This window comes from Herpailurus yagouaroundi, unplaced genomic scaffold (assembly GCF_014898765.1).
Source record: "Herpailurus yagouaroundi ecotype Mexico unplaced genomic scaffold, PumYag 221, whole genome shotgun sequence".
In the NCBI taxonomy this organism is placed as follows: Eukaryota; Metazoa; Chordata; class Mammalia; order Carnivora; family Felidae; genus Herpailurus; species Herpailurus yagouaroundi.
This window is the reverse complement of record NW_024412452.1, coordinates 11,016,108-11,041,354: the sequence shown is the minus strand read 5'-3', so window position 1 is coordinate 11,041,354 and position 25,247 is coordinate 11,016,108. Positions and strand designations below refer to the sequence as shown.

Genomic DNA, 25,247 nt, shown 5'->3' with positions numbered 1-25,247 from the left:
GAGCCGAAGTCGGACGCCCAACCGACTGAGCCACCCAGGCGCCCCTGTTTTACTGGTTTTCAAGTCTGTCTGTCCACCTGTACCATGAGCTCCTTGGGGACAGGGGCTTGCCCCAGCTGATAGCTCACCCCACACGACCTACCATGTCTTGGGTACAGAGCCTCAGTGCTCCTTCTTTCTGTCTCTCTGCCCAGTCCTGAGGTACAATTCTATGCCGGCAGGAGGGTGAAGGAAAAGAACAATAATTGAACAGCTGATGAAAGCAGCTCAGCCCCTAGGGCTCTCTTCATCATCATGTTTGCTGCTCCCGCCTCTTTAGGGGCTGTGAGGAGGCCTCCCTGGAGTCTGAGCTCACTGGGTCCCCTGGGCAGTGATGTCACCCTCCTGCTCTGCCAGACCCTTGAGGTCACAATCATACTGACATCACCCATGTTTCCATAGGGCTTAGTAAGGAACTGCGACCTCGTCCACATGCTCCTGCCTGAGACAACTTCTGTCATCATGATTTTGGGGGGTCCTTTCCTTTGCCCAAAGGTCTCATTTCATGTGTGAGCAGCTTTTCTTCCTCTCACCCTAATCTGCCTGTCCCTGAAAATGGTAAGCTTCACTCACTACTTTGCTCTACACATACACTGCCTGGAATCTCTGACACACCAACATAACACAGGAAACACAGGGAATTAAAAAAAAAAAAAAAAAAAAAAAACTTCCCCAATGGTCTTGTCAGACTGCAGAAAGGAGAAGCAAAGCAAGAGTAAATTAGGACAACTTGTCAACTTTTCCAGGACCTGACTGTCACGGGGCCGCTCTACTTTAAAGCAGTTGGAGGGGTGCCTGGGTGGCTCAGTGGGTTAAGCGCCCAACTTCAGCTCAGGTCATGATCTCACAGTTCATGAGTTCAAGCCCCGCATCCAGCTCTGTGCTGACAGCTCTGAGCCTGGAGCCTGCTTCGGATTCTGTGTCTCCCTCTCTCTCTGCCCCTCCCCGCTCATGCTCTCTCTGTCTCTCTCTCTCTCAAAAAGAAACATTAAAAAAAATTTTTTTAAGTAGTTGGAAACGTGTAAGGCCTTCCAACCCTGAACTTTTGGGTTTTTAACTTGTCAGTCTTTGTTAGCCATAAGGAAGCCATCTCCACAGAGGGCTTCTCCCCTCCACCCACCAACCCCTAGTTTAATTCATTTTGGCAAGTAATCATCAACCAATCAAATAGTCATTAACCCAAATACCTGGCATGATGGGATATGGTTGAAAACACAAATGAGGTGGTGTATGGAAACCAAGTTGACAATAAATTCATATTAAAAAAAATAAAAAAGAATAAAAAAAATGAAAACACAAATGAGACAGATATTCCTCAGCTTCAAATCCTCACATCGTTCCCACTGAACTTAGAACAAAACCCAAACTTAAACCATGGTCCTGTGCACCTTCCTCCTGACTCCCCACCCCCGCCACCCAGCTCCATCCTGCACCGCTCTTCCTGTGTTTGCGCCCTCCAGCTGCACCAGCCCCTCAAACACACCCAAATCTGGACCATTCGGGCTTCACAATTTACATTTCTGTTCACAATTCACATTTCTGTTGCGATCCGCAGGATGAGTGGGAGTTAGTAGGACTTAGGTTAGTCACCTCCTCAGAGCCAGTAACAAAGAATGGCACTGATGTGCCTGACAACTTGAGCATGGTGTTTGAAGTACTGAAAGTCCGCATTGAAAAGATCTGGCAGGTCTGGCCACTAAAGAAGTAGCAATCAAGCCAGGGACCTCGGGGCTTGGTCAAGGTGTTGCTTCTGTAGAGGAGCTGCGGGTGGGGGCTGAGTTAGTGCACTGAGTTCCTCTGCGGTAACACCACTGGCTTAGGGGCTAGCTCCCAAGTTAGAATCTCAGCTGCCAAGATGAAGACCCCATTCCTTTGCTTCATAGCACTCATCCCCACTTCTAATTATATACTTGTTTTTATTTATTCCTTCCTTCCTTCCTTCCTTCCTTCCTTCCTTCCTTCCTTCCTTCCTTCCTTCCTCCCCCGCTATAAATCCAAGGCTGCAGGACCATGTCTGATCTGCTTAATGTATACCTAGTATCTAGATCAGTGCCTGGCATACAGTAGGTCCTTAACAAATCTTTATTGACCAAATGAATGCACTCTCCCTGCATTTGGAGAGTGTCTCGTCTCATCTAGAGAAGCCAACTATTACACACAAAGCAAGTCTAAATTTTGCTTTATAAACTGGGCACGCAAGAATTGGTGCATTACTATAATCCCCTTCAATCAAACTGAATCTACCTCAACTCTCTGGCTGGCAGAAATTCAGTCTCAATTCAGGCTTGGACAGAGGCCCAGGGTATTGTCTGGAACAGAACATTCAGAGGGGCTCCTCAACTGACATGTTCATTGTCCCCGCCCCGGGGGTCCTATGAAGTTGCTCTACAGTCTCCAAACCGCCCTTCCCCTAAGTAAGCCTTGTGGGGTTAGTAACCCTGGTGTCTGGGGTACACTAGATGGCCATCCTTTTGTCCTGTCTCACTACCCCCACGGGGCACCCCAAGGGGACAGGCCGAAGTTCCCACATGCTTGGGAACCCCTAAGTCACTTCGCAAATCTTGAAAAACTCTGCCCTCCCTTCTACCCTCTCCACTTTAGCCTTCTCCCATCAGACACTAGCATGCTCCCTCTCCCGATGGCCTAGGATGAAGCCACTGAGGAACTCAGACTTTCCTCTGACTACTTTCATTTGTGTCTTGCCATGTAGATGGCTCTGAGACCATGGTATCCAAAGCCAAACTGCCTCCTTGGAATGAGAGAAGGAAATCAGCAGAGTAAGAGCCCGTGTAAAAGCTCAAGACATCATTCTCTACAGCAAACAGGCAACTTCACAAAGACAGAATACAATCAAGTGCTACACTGAAAAAACCAAGTCCAAATGTGTATGGTGTGATCAGGGGTGTCTGGGGTTAGTTTTTCCTTCATCTCCACAAGTCTGTCTTAACCTCCCTCTCACAACCCATGTGCCCGTCTTAGACAAGCTCATCCTGGGCACACTAGAGACGTTCCTGAATACACATTTACACCACAGTCTTATCAATGGTTCTACATCTGCGGTGACTTGGATTCCCCCACCCTTTGTCTAGCACCACCGCTACCATCAGAAGGCAAGGTTGAACATCTTCTGCCAGGACTCCTGCAATAGTTCACCAACTCATTTCCCTAAAATCCTCCTTCCCCATCATTCATTCCCTTTGCACTTCCATTCCAAAATCATTTTTTGAGCAACTACAGTGACACTAACTGTGTAACCTGGGGAAAATACCCTGTGCCTCAACTCCCTGTAAATCAGGATGATAAGAACACCTCTCTTACAGCATGATTATATTGTCATAAAACAGTGCCTGGCACATAGTAAGTGCTGCATCAATGTTGGCTCTGGTATTTGTTGTGGCTCTTGTCATTACTGTTGTTATTGCCTGCGAAGTACTCTCAGATGCTAGAGACACAGTGGTAAACGAGAGAGACAAAGATCCTTGTTCTTACAGAGCTTACAGCACAGGTGCAGAAGAATAAAAATGTGTGTGTGTGTGTTTGTGTCGCATGCGTGTGTAAAATCTCAGCTACTTACAGGGGCTATTTACCGAATTAAAATGGAGTGATATACCACTTCACACCCATTAGGAAGATTATTTATTTAAAAAAAAAAAAATAACGAGGGTTGGTGTGGATGTGGAGAAATGGGAACATTTATGAGTACTGGTGTGAATATAAAATGGTGTCACTACTGTAGAAACAAGCATGGCAGTTCCTCAAATAGTTAAGCACAGAATTACCATATGATCTGGCAATTCCACTTCTGGGTATATATCCAAAAGAACTGGAACCAGGGACTCGAACAGATGCTTGTACCCTAATATTCACAATAGCATTATTCACAATAACCAAATGATGGAAACTACCCAAGTGTCCATTCTTCTCTGTGTATGTATACATATAATATATTATATATTTATATATATATATATTAATATGAGTCAACCTTAAAAAGGAATGGAATTTTTTTAAGATTTTCTTTTTAAGTAATCTCTATCCCCAACATGGGGCTCGAATCTACAACCCCAAGATTAAGAGTCACATGCTCCACCGACTGAGCCAGCCAGGGGCCCCAGGAATGGAATTCTGACACCTGCCACAACACGGTTGAACCTTGAAGACGTAATGCTAACTAAAATAAGCTAGATACAAAATGACAAATATCACGTGATTCCACTTTCATGAGGTACCGAAAAGAGGCCAATTCATAGAGCCCGAAATTAAATCACGGTTGGCAGGGGCTGGAGGTGCAGAGGGGGGTGAGAGTTGTTGTTTCATGGATATGCAGTCTAAATTTGGGAAGATGAAGAAGTTCTGGAGATGGTTGGTGACGATGGTTATCCAACCATGTGAACGTACTTAATGCCACTGAATTATACACTTAAGATTAAGATGGTAAATGTTGTTATGTATATCTTGCCACCATAAAAATACATAAATTTTTTTTTAAAGCGGAGTGGCCTAATAGCACCTGCACACATAATGTGTAGATTGATGGTCAGAGAAGGTATCTCTGAGGAAATGACATTTAACCCGAGCTCTGAACACAGTTTGTTGTGGTGGTGGTGGTGATTATTTTAAAGTTTATTTATTTATTTTGAGAGGGAGGCCAGTGCAAGCAGGAGAGGGGCAGAGAGAGAGAGAGAGAGAGAGAGAGAGAGAGAGAATCCCAAGCAGGCTCCACCCTGTCAGCTGTCAGTGCAGAGCCCAACACGGACTCAGTTTCACGGAATCGTGAGATCATAACCCGAGCCAAAATCAAGAGTCGGATGCTTAACTGAGTGAGCCACCCGGGCACCCCAGAAACATGTTTGAAATGTTCTGGGAGCCTAAGGAAGGCTAATGTGGTGGGGTTGTATGGGGCAGAGGAGAGAGAGTGGCTGGAACGGAAGGTAAAGAGGTGATCACAATAACCATGGACAACTCTCTCAAGAAGTTTTTCTATAAGGGGAAACAGAGATGGGACAGATGTCAAAGGGGCCTGTGGGGAGATGTTTAGTTTAGTTTAGTTTAGTTCTCAAGATGGAATGATCTAGCAGAGAGAGAAATGACCATGCTAAAGAGAGAGACAAAGTTGTAGGACAAAGCCTTTGAGTAAAGAGAAGGAATGAGGTCTAGACCACTAGTGGAGTTTCTGGTGAGAGTTGATGCCGGCCTAAGTCCCAGTTCGTGTATTTAACAATACAGGGACTGGGCATACTGTCCTGTCCTTGTATTAAACAATACTGAAATCCAGCAACAATAACTTAGCTGGTGGCTCCAGGAGATATCTGTTCCTGGGAGATGAGGCTGTGACCCCACTAAAATGACTTGTTCATCAAGACTCCTTCAGACCTTCACCTAATGACTTCACCTCATGCCCACCATTCCAAAACGGTTATACACGTGCTCGATCCTAACCAGCTCTCCTCCTTTCAAGACCCACCTTAAAATCACACAGCCCTGGCCCTAAAACTATATATATCCTGTCCTCATGTCTCTATTTGGAGACACCACTAAGATTCCAGCAAGTGGAATTCTCCCTTATTGCAGTGAGTCTAACCAAGCTTAACGAGATAAACGAACTTTACTGATCGTCTTTTGGGGAGTTACCACTGGCTGTTGACAGAGGCTGGGATATTCACCCATTGCAACAGGAAGTAGGGTAGAGACGAAAGTGTTCTGAAGTGGTGGAGAGGTGATGGAGCCATCTTTCTAAAATATAAAAATTATACCACCACTACCATGTATTGGTTCCCTATTGCTCCTGTCACAAATTTCCAAAAACATAGTGCCCTGAGACAATACAAATGTATCCTCTTATAGTTCTATAGGTTGGAAGTCTGAAATGGGTCTCACTGGGCTAAAATCAACACCAGCTGGACTGTGTTCCTTCTCAAGGATCTAGGGGAAAATCCACTTCCTCCCTTTTCACAGCTTCTATCTGCTAATTGCATTCCTTTCAAAACCACCAATCCTGTCACTCTGACCTCTGCTTTTGTCATTACAACTCCTTCTCTGACCCAGACTCTCCTGCATCCCTCTTTCACTTATCAAGGCCCTTATAAGTCACCTCACATTGGGCCCACCTAGAACATTCTGGACAAACTGCCAATGCAAGATCCTTAACATCTGTAAAGTCCCTTTTGTCATGTAAGGTAACACGTTCATAGATTCTAGGAATCAGAACACAGAATTCCTTGGGGGCCACTATTCTGCCTACCACATACTATTATAAACCTATGATATTGTAATTTATAATAAGTATATACTTTTGTCTTCACCCATGGTTCCTGGCTCAGAGCTCCCAAAACCCTTGGAATTTCCTAAGGGATTAGAGCAATGGGATCACCTTTTGTTATAATATTTGGTCTTTTGTCCTCAGTACCTGAGTGGGAAAGGTGAAATGGGTGTCTTGTTATTCATAACAAGCTCTTTCAACCACACAGGAGTTTATGTTAATAAGGTTACTATTGAAAAGCCCTTAGGCAACCTAAGGAAGGAAGCTGGTTGCCAGGGAAACCAAACTGCTTTGTAAATTTAAACTCCACCCTCAACCTTTAGGGAGAGAAGAGGGGCTAGAGATTGAGTTCAATTACCAGCGGTCAATGATTTAATCAGCCACACCTACATAATGAGGCTCCAAAAAAATCCCTGAACTTTGGGGTTTGGAGAGCTTCCAGGTTAGTGAACCAGAAGGCAACCTGTGCCAGGAGGGTGGTGCACCCTGAAACACACAGGGATGTAAGCTCCTGGGTTCAGATCCCTCCTGGACAAACCCTGATATACCTCTTTATCTGGCTGTTCATTTGCACCTTTGATACCCTTTGTATAAACTGGTAACCTAAGAAGCAAACTGGTTTCCTTAGTTCTGCGAGTTCTCTAACAATTTAATCACACCCAAGGAGGGGTGCATTGGCTCTATAACTGGTTTGATTAGAACCAAGGTTGGAAGGGTAATGGGGAAAGAGTCATTTCCTACATCGCTGGTATAAGTATAAATTAGTTCAACCTCTAGGGAAGGCAATTTGGCACTATTGATCAAAATAAGTGCCAGTATTTTGTAATCCAACAGATGCACTAGTAGAAGTTTATTCTACAGATATTCCCACATATGTGTAAATGGTACCATCCATGTACCACTGTTTGTAGTAGCAAAAAGACTGGAAATGTCCATCAGTAGAGAAATGGTTAATAAATTAAAGGCATACCTTGGAGATATTGTAGGTTCAGTTCCAGACCACCGCAATAAAGCAAATATTGCAATAAAGCAAGTCAAATGAATTTTTTTGGTTCCCAGTACACATAAAAGTTGTTTAACCTACACTGTAGTCTATTAGTGTGCAACAGAATTATGTCAAAAAGAACAAGGTTTATATCTTAAAAATACTTTATTGCGACCACTGTCTTATACCATTCACAAAAATAAACTCAAAATGGATAAAGGACCTGAATGTGAGACAGGAAACCATCAAAACCCTAGAGGGGAAAGCAGGAAAAAACCTCTCTGACCTCAGCCACAGCAATTTCTTACTTGACACATCCCCAAAGGCAAGGGAATTAAAAGCAAAAATGAACTACTGGGACCTCATCAAGATAAAAAGCTTCTGCACTGCAAAGGAAACAATCAACAAAACTAAAAGGCAACCAACGGAATGGGAAAAGATATTTGCAAATGGCATATCGGACAAAGGGCTAGTATCCAAAATCTATAAAGAACTCCTCAAACTCCACACCAAAAAAACAAATAATCCAGTGAAGAAATGGGCAGAAAACATGAATAGACACTTCTCTAAAGAAGACATCCAGATGGCCAACAGGTACATGAAAAGATGCTCAACGTCGCTCCTTATTAAGGAAATACAAATCAAAACCACACTGAGATATCACCTCACGCCAGTCAGAGTGGCTAAAATGAACACATCAGGAGACTAGATGCTGGAGAGGATGTGGAGAAATGGGAACCCTCTTGCACTGTTGGTGGGAATGCAAACTGGTGCAGCCGCTCTGGAAAACAGTGTGGAGGTTCCTCAAAAAATTAAAAATAGATCTACTCTATGACCCAGCAATAGCACTACTGGGAATTTACCCAAGGGATACAGGAGTGCTGATGCATAGGGGCACTTGTACCCAATGTTTATAGCAGCGCTTTTCAACAATAGCCAAATTATGGGAAGAGCCTAAATGTCCGTCAACTGATGAATAGATAAAGAAATTGTGGTTTATATACACAATGGAATACTATGTGGCAATGAGAAAGAATGAAATATGGCCTTTTGTAGCAACGTGGATGGAACTGGAGAGTATTATGTAAATGAAATAAGTCATACAGAGAAAGACAGATACCGTATGTTTTCACTCTTATGTGGATCCTGAGAAACTTAACAGAAACCCATGGGGGAGGGGAAGGGAAAAAAAAAAAAAAGAGGTTAGAGTGGGAGAGAGCCAAAGCATAAGAGACTCTTAAAAACTGAGAACAAACTGAGGGTTGATGGGGGGTGGGAAGGAGGGGAGGGTGGGTGATGGGTATTGAGGAGGGCACCTTTTGGGATGAGCACTGGGTGTTGTATGGAAACCAATTTGACAATAAATTTCATATACTGAAAAAAAAAAAAACAAATGAGAAAGCTCACCTGGTATTGAATCAATAATCTCCTAGATACATATTTTTAATAAGCTTGCTATTTGGAATAATTTCAGATTTTGAGAAAAATTGTGAAAATAGTATAGAGAGCTCCTGTACACCCCTCACCCAGTTTCGGTCTCCCCTGATGTTATCATGTTACATTACATGTGTGAAAGGGTTCCAATCTAAAATGGAACTGGAGGATATGAATTGGCGAATCTCATGTGTGCACCTTCAGAAGAATGGAACTTAGGGGGGCGCGTGGGTGGCTCAGTTGGTTGAGCGTCCAACTTCCTCTCAGGTCATGATCAAGCCTTCTGTGAGTTCGGGCCCCCCATCAGGCTCTGTGCTGACAGCTCAGAGCCTGAAGCCTGTTTCAGATTCTGTGTCTCCCTCTCCCTCTGCCCCTCCCCCACTCACGCTCTGTCTCTCTGTCTCTGAAAATGAATAAACCTTAAAAATTAAAAAAAAAAAAAAAAAAAAAAAGAATGGAACTTAGGAACTGAAAGACTGTTTTCCCATAAATGCCCAATTTACAGAAGACTGAGACTTATGTCCTAACCAATGAACATCCACAAAGATCATCTCCCCATCCTCAAGCCAACGAACTTACTGCTTGGACTCTGGCTGGACTGCCTTCTCTTTGCACCCCTCACCCATAAATTAGTCTGCCCAAACTCTCAGAAGACACGCCTGTAGCTTGCTATAGCATGCATTTCCTGAAAGGCAATTCCTCCATTCGTTCCGAATAAACCCAGTTTCTCGTAATTTGAGCTCACCTCAGTTTACCTTTTTATGTAGGTCAATATATGATACATTGTCAAAACTGAAAGACAAATATTGGGACATTTCTGCTAAATAAACTCTGGATTTCACTGGATTTTTCTGTTAATGTCCTCTTTCTCCTCCAGGATCCAATCCAGGGAATCACACTGCATTTAGTTATCCTGTCCCTGAGTCTTCCCCAGTCTGTGACAGTTTTTCAGGCTTTCCTTGTGTGAATACCTTGAGCAATACTGGTCAGGTATTTCATAGGATACCACTCAATTTCAGTTTGACTGACATTTTTCTCATGACTAGACTAGAGCTCTGAGCCTCTGGAAAGAATACCACAGAGGTGAAGTGGCTTCTCTTTGCGTCATAGCAGGTGGCACATAAATCTACACATCACTGGTGATGTTTACCTTGATCACATGGCTAAGGTACACAGTTTCTCCATGGTAATATTACTATTTTTTGTATTTTTTGTTTTTGAGACAGAGAGAAAGCATGAGCTGGGGAAGGACAGAAAGAGAGGGAGACAAACGGAACTGAAGCAGGTTCCACACTGAGAGCAGAGAGCTGTGAGATCAAGACCTGAGCCCAAGTCAAACACTTAGCCGACTGAGCCACCCAGGCGTCCCTAGTATTACTATTTTTGCCTTTCCAAACTCTGTTCTTTGGAGTTCAGCCACTAAGTCAAGTTCATTCTCATGTGTGGAAAGGGAACAAAGAAGCTCCACCCCCCAGGAGGAATATCTACATAAGATAAATGAAATTTTTGGGAAAGGAGGATCCCCTCCCCCCATTTACTTACTTATTCAAACATCAATTTTTATGTTTTGGGTAACAACCCAACACTACATTATTTACTGTATTGCTCAGATTGTTCCAGCTTTGGCCACTGAGGGCTCCCCCAGGTTGGTTCCTGTGTTCTTTCCAGATGCCCCCATCCTGTCATTTATTTGAGCATTTCCTTAATTTTGATTGTTGCCTGGAGGCCAGCAGCATTTCTCTCTCTCAGCACCTGTTCCTTCCTCTGTGGCTTCTGGTGTTTCCTCCCCTTTGGTCTTGTAGCCGCTCCCCCTAAGCTTCCCCCCCAGGCTGGGCTAGACTAGCCCTTTGTGGAGGGCTGAAGTCAGAAACACCATCCCTCAGCTGTGTCTGTCCCCAAGACAATTAAGAGGCCCTGCATGAAAGCCCAGGGGTCCTGCTCCCAAACCTCCTTCTACCTGTGGTACAGGGAGTCCTCGGGGTGCAGAGGTGGGGGCCTACATCTCTCACGTGACCGCTGTCACCATGGCACTCTGGTGCAGCTTCTCCAGGGACCAGGACCCAGGGAGTTAGGTCTACAGAGGAGTGGCTGGCTACCCTTTCTCCAGAGTTTCTCAGGGAGGGCCTGGTGAGATGAAGTCACAGATTTGTTGAGCTCCTGTGACCTGCGCCTTGGGATTTCACTCTTCTCAGCTCTCCTGTCCGATGTTTACCTCCTAATCCAAAGCCACTGTATCCAAGTTCTCCTTCTAAGATGACTGACAGAGAAAACTTCCCTCCAAGGATACTGACAGAGAAAGAACCGCAGGGATGTGGGCATCTGCTGGTATCCCTGCATTCTGCAAAGCACCAAGTGACAGGGGAAGGTGAAGTACAAGTGTGAATGTAGGCATGCATGGGCATGGAAGGGTGAGTGTGACCTTACCCTTGCGTCGTAAACTCATCTTTCATTCCTCGCTCCCAGATTCCCAATAGGTCTTCTCTCCACACCTATGCTACCATTGCCTCACTCAGATCAGAGCCATAGCCTCCTGATGTGCTTGTCCTGTTCCAAGTCATTGTACAGATTTTTTTTAGAATACAAATCACATTATGTCACTAATCTGTTTCAAACCCTTGAATGGCTCTACATTGCCATCATGATAAAGACCCTCAACTCCTTCCCTTACCTTGTGCCACTCCCCCCTCACTACCCAAACTGCAGCCACCTATGCTGCCCTTCACCCTAGCTCCTTGGCCTGCGTCCTCCTCCCTCCAAATCCCCGTCTCTTCATTCCCATTCCTCTTCCTCCTTCAGACATAAGGGGTCTGTTAAATGAATGCAACTCTTTGGTGTCATTTCCCTCAACTGCGAAATACAGAGGAAGAAAACCCTAAAGGCTTGTCAGGGGCTGGGACACCTGGCGATGGGGAGATGATGGTGGTGGGAGAAACTGCCACAGTGGTGGTCCCCAGCCTTCAGAGTGGGGTCTCCGGGTGCTGAGGCAGGTCACACCCTCTCTGCCTCACTCACACTGCAAGGGCCAATGCTCCCAAATGTCTGTCTGAGACCTCATGAGAGAGTAGCTGCAGTGACAACAAAGACATTTGTGAGGTGGGGGCTTCACCCAGCGGTGGTGACACACCATGGTCAGGAGCACAGACCCCAAGAAGCCCTGGTCAATAAGAGCGTCATGGAGGAGGAAGAGCCACAAGGAGACTCACCCTCAGCCATGACTGAACTCAGAGAAGAGGGCAGAATTTTTTTTGAATGAGTCTAGATAATCCTTCTGGCTTTTATCCTCCTGGGGCCATCAGGAGAGTCTTTTCCAGGGCCACAGACACTCGTATCTAGCCAGGCTTCACTTGCCTTCCCGAAGAAGGGAGAAGGGAGCCTGGAGGTGAGGGACGGAAGGAGAAGGGAGGTTTCCACTGGCCCCAGTGCCACTCCAGGAACCTTCAAATTCAGCATCTGGCTGTTCCACGGGACTGTCAGAGATTCAGCCCAACGGTGTTTTCAAAGGCTGTTCTGGCTAACCGTCCTCAACACAGCTTCTCCCAACTTCCCGGGAAAGCACCCATAAAACACAGAACAAAGAGGAAAGGCAAAAACCACTGCAAACTTATGCCAGAGCTCAGAGAAACCAATGATAATTGCAGGCAGATAGAGCCAGGTCTACCAAACCTTAGTGACGCCAAGGCAGTTTTAGGAATTTTAGTCTTTGCCCGTTTGGGATGCTTTCCCAATGCTCAGATTTTGTAAGGTGTAGGGAGGCCATGGATTTTACTTAAGATTAGATGCCAAGGGGCACCTGGGTGGCTCAGTCAGTTAAGCGTCTAACTTCCACTCAGGTCATGATCTCATGGTTCATGAGTTCAAGCCCCACATCTGGCTCGCTGCTGTCAGCATGGAGCCCGCTTCAAATCCTGCCCCCCCCGCCCCTCCCCTGCTTGTGCTCTCTCTCTCTCAAAAATAAACATTTAAAAAGAAGAAGACTACCTTAAAAAAACACGATTAGATGACAAAATTTGGGGGGAAAACTGATGAAGTGGCAAATCAGGAACACCTTACAGTATTAACAAATTAAAACAAACACTGGGTTGGCACAAAAACAGACACATAGACCAATGGAATAGAATAGAAACCCCAGAACTAGACCCACAAACGTATGGCCAACTCATCTTTGACAAAGCAGGAAAGAACATCCAATGGAAAAAAGACAGTCTCTTTAACAAATGGTGCTGGGAGAACTGGACAGCAACATGCAGAAGGTTGAAACTAGACCACTTTCTCACACCATTCACAAAAATAAACTCAAAATGGATCAAGGACCTGAATGTGAGACAGGAAACCATCAAAACCCTAGAGGAGAAAGCAGGAAAAGACCTCTCTGACCTCAGCCGTAGCAATCTCTTACTCGACACATCCCCAAAGGCAAGGGAATTAAAAGCAAAAGTGAATTACTGGGACCTTATGAAGATCAAAAGCTTCTGCACAGCAAAGGAAACAACCAACAAAACTAAAAGGCAACCAACGGAATGGGAAAAGATATTTGCAAATGACATATCGGACAAAGGGCTAGTATCCAAAATCTATAAAGAGCTCACCAAACTCCACACCCGAAAAGCAAATAACCCAATGAAGAAATGGGCAGAAAACATGAATAGACACTTCTCTAAAGAAGACATCCGGATGGCCAACAGGCACATGAAAAGATGTTCAGCGTCGCTCCTTATCAGGGAAATACAAATCAAAACCACACTCAGATATCACCTCACGCCAGTCAGAGTGGCCAAAATGAACACATCAGGAGACTATAGATGCTGGAGAGGATGTGGAGAAATGGGAACCCTCTTGCACTGTTGGTGGGAATGCAAATTGGTGCAGCCGCTCTGGAAAGCAGTGTGGAGGTTCCTCAGAAAATTAAAAATAGACCTACCCTATGACCCAGCAATAGCACTGCTAGGAATTTATCCAAGGGACACAGGAGTACTGAGGCATAGGGGCACTTGTACCCCAATGTTCATAGCAGCACTCCCAACAATAGCCAAATTATGGAAAGAGCCTAAATGTCCATCAACTGATGAATGGATAAAGAAATTGTGGTTTATATACACTATGGAATACTACGTGGCAATGAGAAAAAATGAAATATGGCCTTTTGTAGCAACGTGGATGGAACTGGAGAGTGTGATGCTAAGTGTAATAAGCCATACAGAGAAAGACAGATACCATATGGTTTCACTCTTATGTGGATCCTGAGAAACTTAACAGGAACCCATGGGGGAGGGGAAGGAAAAAAAAAAAAAAAAGAGGTTAGAGTGGGAGAGGGCCAAAGCATAAGAGACTGTTGAGAACTGAGAGCAAACTGAGGGTTGATGGGGGGTGGGAGGGAGGAGAGGGTGGGTGATGGGTATTGAGGAGGGCACCTTTTGGGATGAGCAGTGGGTGTTGTATGGAAACCAATTTGACAATAAATTTCATATATAAATAAAAAATAAAAAAAAATAAAAAAATAAAACAAACACTGGGTACCTGGATGACTCCGTTGGTTAAACATCTGGCTTTGGCTCAGGTCATGATCTCATAGTTCCTGAGTTCAAGTCCTGCTTTGGGTGAGCCCCACTTCTCTCTCTCCCCCTCTCCTCTCTCTGCCTGTTGCTCTCTTGTGCCCTCCCCCAAAAAAACCACTTTGTGAAAAAATAACCAAATTTCTTTCATTCTTTCTTTCTTTCCTTCTTTCTTGAGAGAGAGAGAGAGAGAGAGAGAGCGAGCGAGCAGGGGAGGAACAACAGGAGAGGGAGAGAGAAACATACAGAGAGAGAGAGAGAGAGAGAGAGAGAGAGAGAAGCTTAAGCAGGCTCCATGCCCTGTAAGAAGCCCAATATGGGGCTTGATCTCACAACCAGATCATGACCTCAGCCTAACTCAAGAGTTGGATGCTTAACCAACTGAGTCATCTAGGTGCCCCCTCAAAATAACTGAATTTCTTTAACGCCATAAGGTAGTTGTTTTATGTGTTGTATCTTGAACAGGACTCAAGTACAGAAAATTCACTATGTACCAGCAACAGCGGTGTTTTAATGCAAGTCGGTGCCATATTTGCTCATTTGTGAGAAGCAGGACAGCAGAATGATGAAGAGTAGATTCTGAAGCCAGACTAGAGACCAAAGGGTTATGAGAACAAGGAGGTCTTCCCACCTGGGCAGATTCTTACAGGGCAAGAAGGGGTCTGGACTTTATGCAAGTGAAAAACCTTCAGATTCTGTGGCCATCTCACAGAGGTCATACCACAACATGGTGTCCCATGCTCTGGTTACACTGGGAATCCTGGTTGGGGTCATATCTAGGGCTGAAAAAGACCAAGGCAGACATACATATTATCTTTTAAATGCATACAACAAGAATGGAGAAAAAATAATTTTCAAAGCATCGGAGAAAAAAAATCCTTAAAATACTTTCAAAATACTGATAAAAATACTTATAATACTTTTTATAGAATAATGATAAAAGTGGCATCTTGGGAGCCATCCAAACCTCACTGAGGGTCAGCATTAGGATAGCTGTGTGATGCAGGGCAAATCACTTTAACCCTTCTGTGAGCCCTATCTCTTGGGAATAAATAATAGCACTTCCTACACAATGAAATGTTAACTGAGATAATGATTGTTTGGCACTGAGTCCCTGGTATATGGTGCTGTTATTAGAGATCATTGATATAGGTGGACAAGAAAATCAAAATAGTTCCTTTCCGGTAGTTCCTTTTTTGGTTTTGGGTACATAATTTGAACCCACTGAAATTCTTGTTTCATAATACATGCCTACCAGTGGTTGTAGAACACATAAAAAATGAACTTCTGTGTTGGGATTGGATGCTTGGAGACCACCTGGTTTCAACAATTCAGAATAATTCTAGGATTGAAAGAAAGCAACCGGGGTGCCTGGGTCGCTCAGTCAGTTAAACATCCAACTTTCGCCCAGGTCTTGATCTCGCCGTTTGTGACCTCAGGCCCCACATTGGGCTCTGTGCTGACAGCTCAGAGCCTCGAGCCTGCTTCAGATTCTCCCTCTCTTTCTGGGGGGCCCCCCCCCGCTCACACTCTGTCTCTCTCAAAATTAAGTAAACATTTAAAAAAATTTTCTTGGGGCACCTGGGTGGCTCAGTCGGTTAAATGTCTGACTCCGGCTCAGGTCATGATCTCACAGTCCGTGAGTCTGAGCCATGCGTCAGGCTCTGTGCTGACAGCTCAGAGCCTGGAGCCTGCTTCAGATTCTGTGTCTCCCTCTCTCTGACCCTCCCCTGTTCATGCTCTGTCTCTCCCTGTCTCAAAAATAAATAAAAACTTTAAAAAAAATTTTTTTTAATTTTTTCTTAAATAAAAGAAAACATACTCCTCCACCTGTATACCCATACCCACATATGTACATACCACACTTGTGCGCACACACCCACACTTGTACATCATACTTGTACACACCCACACACCATGTACGCCCTTACACTTGCACACACACACACACAAACACACATAAGTGTAAGCCCTTTCCAACTGGTCAATGACCCATACCAACCTGCTGTCATCCTCAAGAACATCCCAATCTTGTCCCAGTTATGCAGGTGTAGGAACTTCAAGATTTTGAAGGTTGTGTCAGATCTTATGGGAGTGGGCTCTAACCTATGAGGGAGGGTATATTGTGACTCTCCTTAGAGGGGCACAGTGGGCAAACTGGAAGGAAGGAAGGGGGCCCTCTGCTCCGACAAATGGCTAAGTACTTTCCGAAGAACAAGTAAGTAAAAGATGTACATTTTGCATTTGTCTATTAGTTCTTAAAAAAGAACTTTTTTTCTCTTCTCTTTTTTCTAATTAATTTACCTCCACAGTTATTTCTTTACTCCTTTCTTAAGGATTTGTTGCTTTTCTAAAATTCTAAGTGACGTATTCAGTTGATTAAATTCTCTTTGTCTTGGCTAACAGAAGCATTTAAAGCTATGAGTTTATATCTGAAAACATAGCTTTGTCCATATACCTTAGTGTTGATATGTTGTGTTTTCTTGCTTATTCTTTTTCTAAAGATTCTGGTATTGTAATTTTGATTTCTGTATGACTCTAGTGCTGTTTAGAATCATTTTTTCCCCTCTTATGATTTCCAAGTGGCTGGGTTTTGTGTGTGTGTGTGTGTTAAATATTTATTGGTTACAATGTGGCTACAGAATATAGTTAAGTATAATTTCTGCTTTTTGGAGTTTATTAAGGTTTCTTATGTGCAATTTGTAAGAATATTTGTAGCTGATGTGCATTTCACAAGCCATGATCTAGCTTTGGTAAAACAAAATGTAACTCTATTTTTCTGTTACAAAACTTGTCCTCTTTTCTGAGGCCTATTATTCCTAATGGCCATTAAAAAAATAAAACCCACCAACCACCCACAAATATTAGCCACTTCCAGGCAAACTCTGGCATTCCTGTTTTTTCAGGATTTTCCATCAATTAGGGATTTCTCCTTCCCACATCTAAGTAAGGGGAACCCTTGTTGCCTTCCAGGAAGGTCATCCGAATGTTTTGAGGCCATTTCCTGCCCGCTGTGACATCCCTTGAGATAGATGGTTTTCTCCTCCCAGGCCTGTCACCTGCCACAGCTATGCAGAACATAGATTCCTGGCCTGTCTCCCTCACTTCCCGGTTTGAGCACACGCGCTACTGGCCCAGACCTCATGGCCACTTCTACTCTGCCGGCCCCCTCCCAGCCACGTTTGTGAAACCTCCCATACTCAGGTCCTCGGGTCCTCTGGTCCTGATACCATCTTGACACCTCTCCAGGTGCCTGCCTGTCCTCCCAGAGAGTCTCCACTTTGGGACCTCACATCCCTAACTAGGGGAGGGATATCCTTTCAGGAGAGCTCTGACCCTGGGGGCAAGGGAGGGAGCAGAGGACCGTGGCCTTTCTCAAGACACCCACGCAGCATCTGATTCTCTGGCATCCCCAACTTCTCCTATCTGAGGTGGCAGGACGCGAATCTCCAGGTCTCGGCTGCGCTTTGGTGCCACCTGGTGGTGGTTGGACAGCCCCGGCGGTCCCGGTGCTGTTGCTGGTGATCGTGGACGCTGCCGTGACTCCCCAATGAGCTACTCTTTCCAGAATCCGCCTGGTTAGATGGCGCCTGCTTTGTTGGGTAATCTGGGGATACTGGGCAACTAGAATACCAAGACAACAGCTTCTGCTCTGAGGTTTCCAAAAATAAGTTAGGCTGTGTTTTCACTGCCCGGCTGTCCCTCTATCCCCACCCTACCAACAAGAAATAATAACTTTAATTCCCACCTCAGCCCTTAGAGAATAGAAAATAGTCACCAGGAAGATAGTGAAATTCACAGGATGATGCAGGTGGGTTTCTGTCAGGTTTTACTCATTATCCCTCCACATGGGTTGTGAGCACTTGAAAGGCAGTAATAACCCCTCTCTGTAAACGTCTCATGCCCCCTTCCCTGACACGTGGGGGACCCGGCACACTGAATGCTGTGGTCAGACAGGGCAGGAACCTAGGCGGCAGCAGAGGAGGGAGAGAGACCCAATCCCAAACCACCCTCCTGACACCTTCTGAACCAGGACACCAAAGCAAAGGGAAGGAGGTGGGAGACGGGAATAGATTCCCTGTTTTCTGAAAGTAGAATGTTCCTATAATCCCTTTCCTAAACGGAAATGGCACAAAGCAAAACAACAATGACCAGTTCCTAAAGGCGAAAATCCGCTTCAGATTTCCTTCCACTAGCAAAAGTCGGTGCTGATGTGGGTCTTTTGTAAAAGTGAAATAAAGCAAACTTTCAGATTGGAGGAGAAGGGGACACCTGTGCCTGAAGGAAGTGGAAAGACCCCATGTGAGCCAGGCATTCAGAGTAACCAACAGGAGACACAGCTGGAGGGGGTTCCCTGAATCACGGTGACCAGCATTCTCCTGCAGAATTGCCTGTGAGAATATAGGCACATTTAACTTTTTTGCTTAAATTTTGTTTTGTCTGACATTAAATGTACTAGCCTTCTTTATATTCACATCCTAATGCTTTTTTTTTTCTTTCTTCCTTCCTTTTTTTACGTCAGCACAGAGCCTGATATGGGGCTGGAACCTACTGACTATGAGATCGTGACCTGAGTCAGAGTCGGAAGCTTAACCGACTGAGCCACCCAGGTGCCCCTACAGTCACATTTTAAAACAATACTCTTTGTTGTGGAAAAATATAGACATTTTGGGAAAATAAATTTTATATATTTTTTCTATCTTTCCATCTATCTAAGCATACAGAGATTACTAGTTTCCTAGGGCCACTGGAACAAATTACCACAAACTGGATGGCTTAAAACAACAGAGATTTATTCCCTCGTAGTTATGGTGAGCAAAAAGTCTGAAATTAAGGTGTCGGGAGGACTATATTCCCTTCAAAGGATCTAGGAGAGATTCATTTCTTACCCCTTCCAGCTTCTGATGGCTTTAGACATTCCTTGGCTTGTGGCTTCTTTTATCTCTGTTTCCACATGGCCATGGCCTTCTCTATAGTTTGCATCTTCTCCTCTTCTGCCTCTTATAAGGACACCGGTTGTTGGATTTAGGACCTATGAGGATAATCCAGGATGATCTCATCACAAGATCATTAATTTAATTACTTTTACATCCACAAAAATCTCCTTTCCAAATAAGGTCATATTACAAATTCAGATATTAGGATGTAGATATACATACATACACATCACATCTTTATGCATTCTTTTCAGGTGTTGGTTATATGCATAAATAAAACTTTTTAAACTAAATTTAGGGGCACCTGGGTGGCTCAGTCGGTTAAGCGGCCGACTTCAGCTCATGTCATGATCTCGCGGTCTGTGAGTTCTAGCCCCGCGCTGGGCTCTGTGCTGACAGCTCAAAGCCTGGAGCCTGCTTCAGATTCTGTGTGTCCCTCTCTCTGACCCTCCCCTGTTCATGATCTGTCTCTCCCTGTCTCAAAAATAAATAAACGTTAAAAAAAATTTTTTTTAATAAATAAATAAAATAAAATAAATTTAATTCACAGGCTCTACACAGTTTATATTCAATATTTCTGTAGCAAATTTCTCAATCTTTTTTTTTTTCAACGTTTATTTATTTTGGGGACAGAGAGAGACAGAGCATGAACGGGGGAGGGGCAGAGAGAGAGGGAGACACAGAATCGGAAACAGGCTCCAGGCTCTGAGCCATCAGCCCAGAGCCTGACGCGGGGCTCGAACTCCCGGACCGCGAGATCGTGACCTGGCTGAAGTCGGACGCCTAACCGACTGCGCCACCCAGGCGCCCCTCAATCTTTAAATATTGATCCAAAACACGTTTGTAATGGCTGCATCATAGGCCATCTTAAATGTGCTATGTTTTGTTTAACCATTCAGTTAATATTGAGCACTCATAATTTTTGGTACTATAGATAAATGCTATAGTCAACAGCCTCACAAAAATCTAGCTTCCAAAGGTATGTAATGGACAGCTTGTTTTCACCACTCTGTATCCATCGTCCCTTCTGATAAACTACCCCAGTTTTTCCTGTGGAACTAACCCTTCCTTATGGGCTATGGGTTTGGTGAAGCCATCAGTGAATACGGTGGTTCTACACTTTTCTAGATTAAAAAATAGACATGAAACCTGACCTAGGCTAATTTTATACTCTCTCCATGGCAACTAAATCTTAAGCAAAATGATAAGACTCAAAACAGCTGTAGCTGATTCATCCTGTAGCTGATTCATTTCTTTCTGTTACCTGGTTCAGAAAGCAACCTGAGAGCCACCTGGGGCTTCTATCCTCTTTGGACCAGTTTTTTGGATATCTCTATCAGGGCTGTGAATCGAATAAAAAAAAAAAATTTCTGTTTTATTTTGTCTGAATTAATTTCTGGTTTTTGCAAAGATCCCTACCATATATAAGGCACTTGGTTCATTTTTGTCTTTTTTGCTTTCCATAAAAAACATTTAGTAATATAAATTTTCTCCTGAGCAGAGTTCAATTGCTGTCTAAAGTCATGTTCTCACTGGTATTATTTCATGCATGGATTTATATTTCTTCTTTGAACTGAGCTATTTAAAAATGTGGCTTAAGAATTTCCTGTGGTTTTTTAGAAAATTATTTTATTGCTTTATGTTTCATTTTGTTACATTATGTTAAGAGAATTTTGGAGATTTATACAGATCATTATGTGCATGATGAATTTTTATAAATGTTCTTTAGGTCATTAAAAAATAGGTATTGTCTATTTGTGGATACGAAACATCCTTTCTCTCTCTCTCCACACACACACACACACACACACACACACACACACACACACACAGAGTCACCCACAAATGTTATAATAACTGACTTCAGCAAAGTTGCAGGATACAAAATCAACACATAAAAACCAGTTGCATTTCAATTTACTAGCAATGAACAGTCCAAAAAGAAAATTAAGAAAACAGTTCCATTTAAAATATCATCAAAAATGGGGTGCCTGGGGCTTTTGGTTTCTGCTCAGGTCATGATCTCACGATTCATGAGTTTGGGCCCCACATTGGGCAGTGCAGAGCCTGCTTGGGATTCTGTGTCTCCCTCTCTCTCTGCCCCTCTCCCACGCATGTTGTCTCTGTCTCTCTCTCAAAAATAAATAAACTTTAAAATAATAAAATAAAATATCATCAAAAAGGAAAAAATATTCAGGAATAAAGTCATCTAAGGAGACACAAGACTTATATACTAAAAACTATAAAACATTGCTAAAAGAAATTCAAGAAGACCTAAGTAAATGTAAAAATATCCCATGTTCATGGATTGGAAATATACAAATTCAATGCAATCCCTATCAAAATCCCAATGGCAATTTTTTGGTCTTTTTTTTTTTTCCAGAAATGTTAAAGCTCATCCTAAAATTCACATGAAATTTCAAAGGGCCCTGAATAGTCAAAACAATCTTGGAGAAAAAAAGAACAAAGTTAAAGGACTCACAATTCCCAATTTCAAAATCTTACTACAAAGCTACAGTCACTAAAACAGTGTAGTACTTGCATTAGGATAGACATATAGACCAATGAAATAAAATCAAAAGCCCAGAAATAAATCTTCACATCTCTGGTCAATAAATTTTTGACAATAAGGAAAAGGCCAATTTGCTCAGCAAAGTATTTTTAAGAAAATAGGATATCCACGGGCAAAAACAAAACAAAACAAGTTGGACTGTTACCTCATACCATACACAAATTAATTTAAAATAGATCAAAAACTTAAATTTAAGAGCATAAAAACGATGATCATTTTAGAACACTTCTATCACCCCTAAATAGTTCCCTCATGCCTATGCCTAATTGATTTGCTCTATTATTTTGGTCTTTCTAGAAATTTTATACCAACAAAATCATACAAAACATAGTTATTTGTGTCTAGCTACTTTCATGAAGTTCACCTATGCTGTAGCATGGATTAGCACTTTGTTCCTGATTTTCATTGCTGAGGAATATTCCATTGTGATTTCTCATGATTATAATGGGATTATGGGTTTTGGAGAGGAAGACCACAGAGTAAACTGACATTCCTATCACATCACATCAAGGGTACATGGTATCAACAGGATTCATCACTGTTGATGTTGATCTTGATTTCCAGGCTGAGGTAGTTTTTGTCATGTTTCTCCACTTTCTTATGCCTTTACATACGATACAATTTGAAAGAATTCGCTATGCACAGTACACACATAAGCGGTGGGGAGTTATGCTCCCCCAACTTGAGGTAAAGCATACAATGGAGCATAAACACTCCTTTCAGGTATCTACATAAGTTATCTGGAATCTGTGTGGGAGATTTGTCTATTCTCCATTTATTCTTTTATTTATTTGTAGCATGTGGACTCATGGATAATTACTTTATACTATAGGTTATAATCCAATACTATTTGGTTTTATTGCTCAATTTGTCCTGCTTTGGCTGCTGGGATCACCTTCAGTTGCCTCCCATGTCTTTCTGACATATTCCTATCATTTTAGGTATTTTCATTTTTTAAGTACTTTTTTTTTTTTTTTAACTTTCAGGCACTACAGGACGCTCCAGGCTATTTCTCACACCTGATTTTAGAATCAGCCATTTTTCCAAGAAGCCCTGGCTCTTTTATTAGAGAATGGTATGAGAAACCAAGATCTGGGCACTGCGTATGCTCATTGCTACTGGGGTGTTTGCTTCTTGACCCTCTCAGAGGGCAGAGCTTGGAAATATATCTGTATGTACACACTGTGTATGATTATTTGCCTCTTGGGGCTCCTGTGTGGCTCAGTTGGTTGAGTGTCTGACTCTTGATTTCAGCTCAGGTCATGATCCCAGGGTCATAGGATCGAACCCCGCATTGGGCTTTGTGCTGAATGTGGAGCCTGCTTAAGATTCTCTCTCTTTCCCTGCTCGGTCCTTTAAGACTTTGGGTTTTGAATACCAGCCACGTGCCAAAGAAAAAAATGCGAGAGAGTTGTGGTACAGTGTGGACTGACTACCCTCGATATTCTGTGAGGGCTTCCTGAACAGCAAAGGGTGTGAGATCCCCAGTCCAGAGTTGGGAGATTGGGGTGGTGCCATTTCCCCCCCTGACACCAACACAGGGGGACTTCAGAGAGCAACACAGCGGCCCCAATGGAGGCAGGACCCGCTTACACCAAACCCCACCACTGTGTACCTGGAAAATGCTTATTTACTGGGGTAAGACTGACTCTGAGCCAACACAGGGAGCCTCTCCTCCAGGACAGACAGCACCCCACATGCACCAAGCGTACTGAAAATCAAGTGCTTCAAAACGTCACCTGCAGTTCTGGTGAAAATAGGACCAGACCTGCTTTTTTTTTCTTTTTTTTCTTTCTTCTTTGTTTTTCTTTTGGAATCAGGCTCATAGTTTCTTTCTTTTTTTTTTTTTTTAATTTCCTTTTATCTCTTTTTTTTTGGATCATATTTTTTTATCCTTTTCCTTTCTTTTTTTTTTTTCTTTCTTTTTCTTTGGAATCAGACTTACAATTTTTTGATTCTTTGTTTTTTGTTGTTGTTCCTTTTCCTTTTCTCTTTTTTGGGGGATCAGGCTTTCCCCCACTGCCCATTTTTTCCAGGGTTACTTCAACAAACAAATCAAAGCACACCTAGTTAAAGGTCCAAACACTCCCCACTGGAAGCAAGGACGAGCTCTGCAGAGGACTAACTAGCAACAAAAAGCGGCCAAGATGCAATAGCAGAGTGCACATAGCATATACCAGAAACACTTTCTGAAGTGCCAAGCCCTGGACAGTGTATGACCCCTTTTAAATACAGCACTAATCTCAGGTTCAGGAAACATAACAAGCATTTAAAACACACAAAAGAAGGATGCCTGGGTGGCTCAGTCAGTTAAGCATCTGACTTCGGCCCAGGTCACAATCTCATGGCTCGGGAGTTCAAGACCTGCATGGGGCTGTGCTCACAGCTCAGAGCCTGGAGCCTGCTTTAGGTTCTGTGTCTCCCTCTCTCTCTGCCCCTATCCCACTCACACTCTGTTTCTTTCTGCCTCTCAAAAATTAATAAACATAAAAAAAATTTTTTTAAACACACAAAAGACAGAAACTTAGCCAAAATGACAAGATGGAGGAACTGTCCCTAAAAGAAAGGTCAAGAGGAAATCACAGCCAGGGACTTGCTCAAAACAGACACAAGCAACAGATCTGAACAAGAATTTAGAATAACAGTTATAAGACTACTACCCGGGCTTGAAAAAAGCATAGAGGACACCAGAGAAACCCTTGCTGCAGAGATCAAAGACCTAAAAACTAATCAGACTGAAATAAAAAATACTGTAACTGAGAGGCAAAACTGAGTGGACACGGTCACAATAAGGATTGAAGCAGAGGAGAGACTAGGTGATACAGAAGATAAAATTATGGAAAATAATGAAGCTGAAAAAAAGAGAAAAAGGAAATTATTAGATCACAAGGGAAAGAATTAGAGAACTTAGTGATTCCATAAAGCAAAGCAATATTCATATCATAGGAGTCCCAGAAGAAGAACTGGAAAAAGGGGGAGAAGATTTATTTGAACAAATTATAGCTGAGAACTTCCTTAATCTGGGGAAGGAAACAGGCATTCAAGCCCAAGAGGCACAGAGAACTCCCGAGAAATGAAAAAACAGGTCAACGCCATGACATATCATAGGGAAGCTTGGAAAATACAAAGATAAAGAGAGAATTCTGAAAGGAGCTAGGGACAAAAGATCCATAACCTACAAGGGTAGACACATAAGGTTAGCAGCAGACCTGTCCACTGAAACCTAGCAGGCCAGAAAGGAGTGGCAGGAAATATTCACTGTGCTGAATGGGCAAAATATGCAGCCAAGCATTCTTTATCCAGCAGGGCTGTCATTCAGAATAGGAGAGGTAAAGAGTTTCCCAGACAAACAAGAATGAAAGGAGTTGGTGATCACTAAACTCGCCCTGAAAGAAATTTTAAGGGGGACACTGAGTGGAGGAAAAAAAAGAAAAGAAAAGAAAAGAAAAGAAAAGAAAAGAAAAGAAAAGAA

At 43.2% G+C, this 25,247-nt stretch overlaps 1 protein-coding gene and 2 long non-coding RNA genes across 8 annotated transcripts in view; all 3 read right to left on the bottom strand.

Annotated features, from left to right (window-relative positions):
* EXOC6B (exocyst complex component 6B) overlaps positions 1-328 on the bottom strand; it is a 616,421-nt gene extending 616,093 nt beyond the window's left edge. The window contains exon 1 of the mRNA XM_040458548.1: positions 143-328. The gene's annotated coding sequence lies outside the window, so the exon portion shown is untranslated. The remainder of the gene's footprint in view (positions 1-142) is intronic.
* Positions 329-10,263: 9,935 nt separating this feature from the next.
* On the bottom strand, positions 10,264-11,743 carry LOC121019153 (uncharacterized). Of its 2 annotated transcripts, XR_005785479.1 has the most exons (4): positions 11,617-11,743; positions 11,142-11,261; positions 10,930-11,055; positions 10,264-10,574 (listed from the first exon to the last, which is right to left on the bottom strand). It is a non-coding gene; the product is annotated as an uncharacterized LOC121019153 (long non-coding RNA). The 2 variants fall into 2 exon arrangements; XR_005785478.1 differs by having other exon boundaries at positions 10,264-11,055.
* Positions 11,744-14,757: 3,014 nt separating this feature from the next.
* LOC121019266 (uncharacterized) overlaps positions 14,758-25,247 on the bottom strand; it is a 28,121-nt gene continuing 17,631 nt past the window's right edge. The window contains exons 3-5 of one of the 5 annotated variants that reach the window (XR_005785514.1): positions 19,156-19,298; positions 18,539-18,657; positions 16,259-16,372 (exon numbers count right to left, since the gene is read on the bottom strand). This is a non-coding gene — a long non-coding RNA (uncharacterized LOC121019266). Of the gene's footprint in view, positions 15,049-16,257; positions 16,373-17,070; positions 18,658-19,155; positions 19,299-20,467; positions 20,546-25,247 lie in introns of those variants that run through there. The other 4 variants (XR_005785515.1, XR_005785516.1, XR_005785517.1 and 1 more) reach the window with 4 other exon arrangements.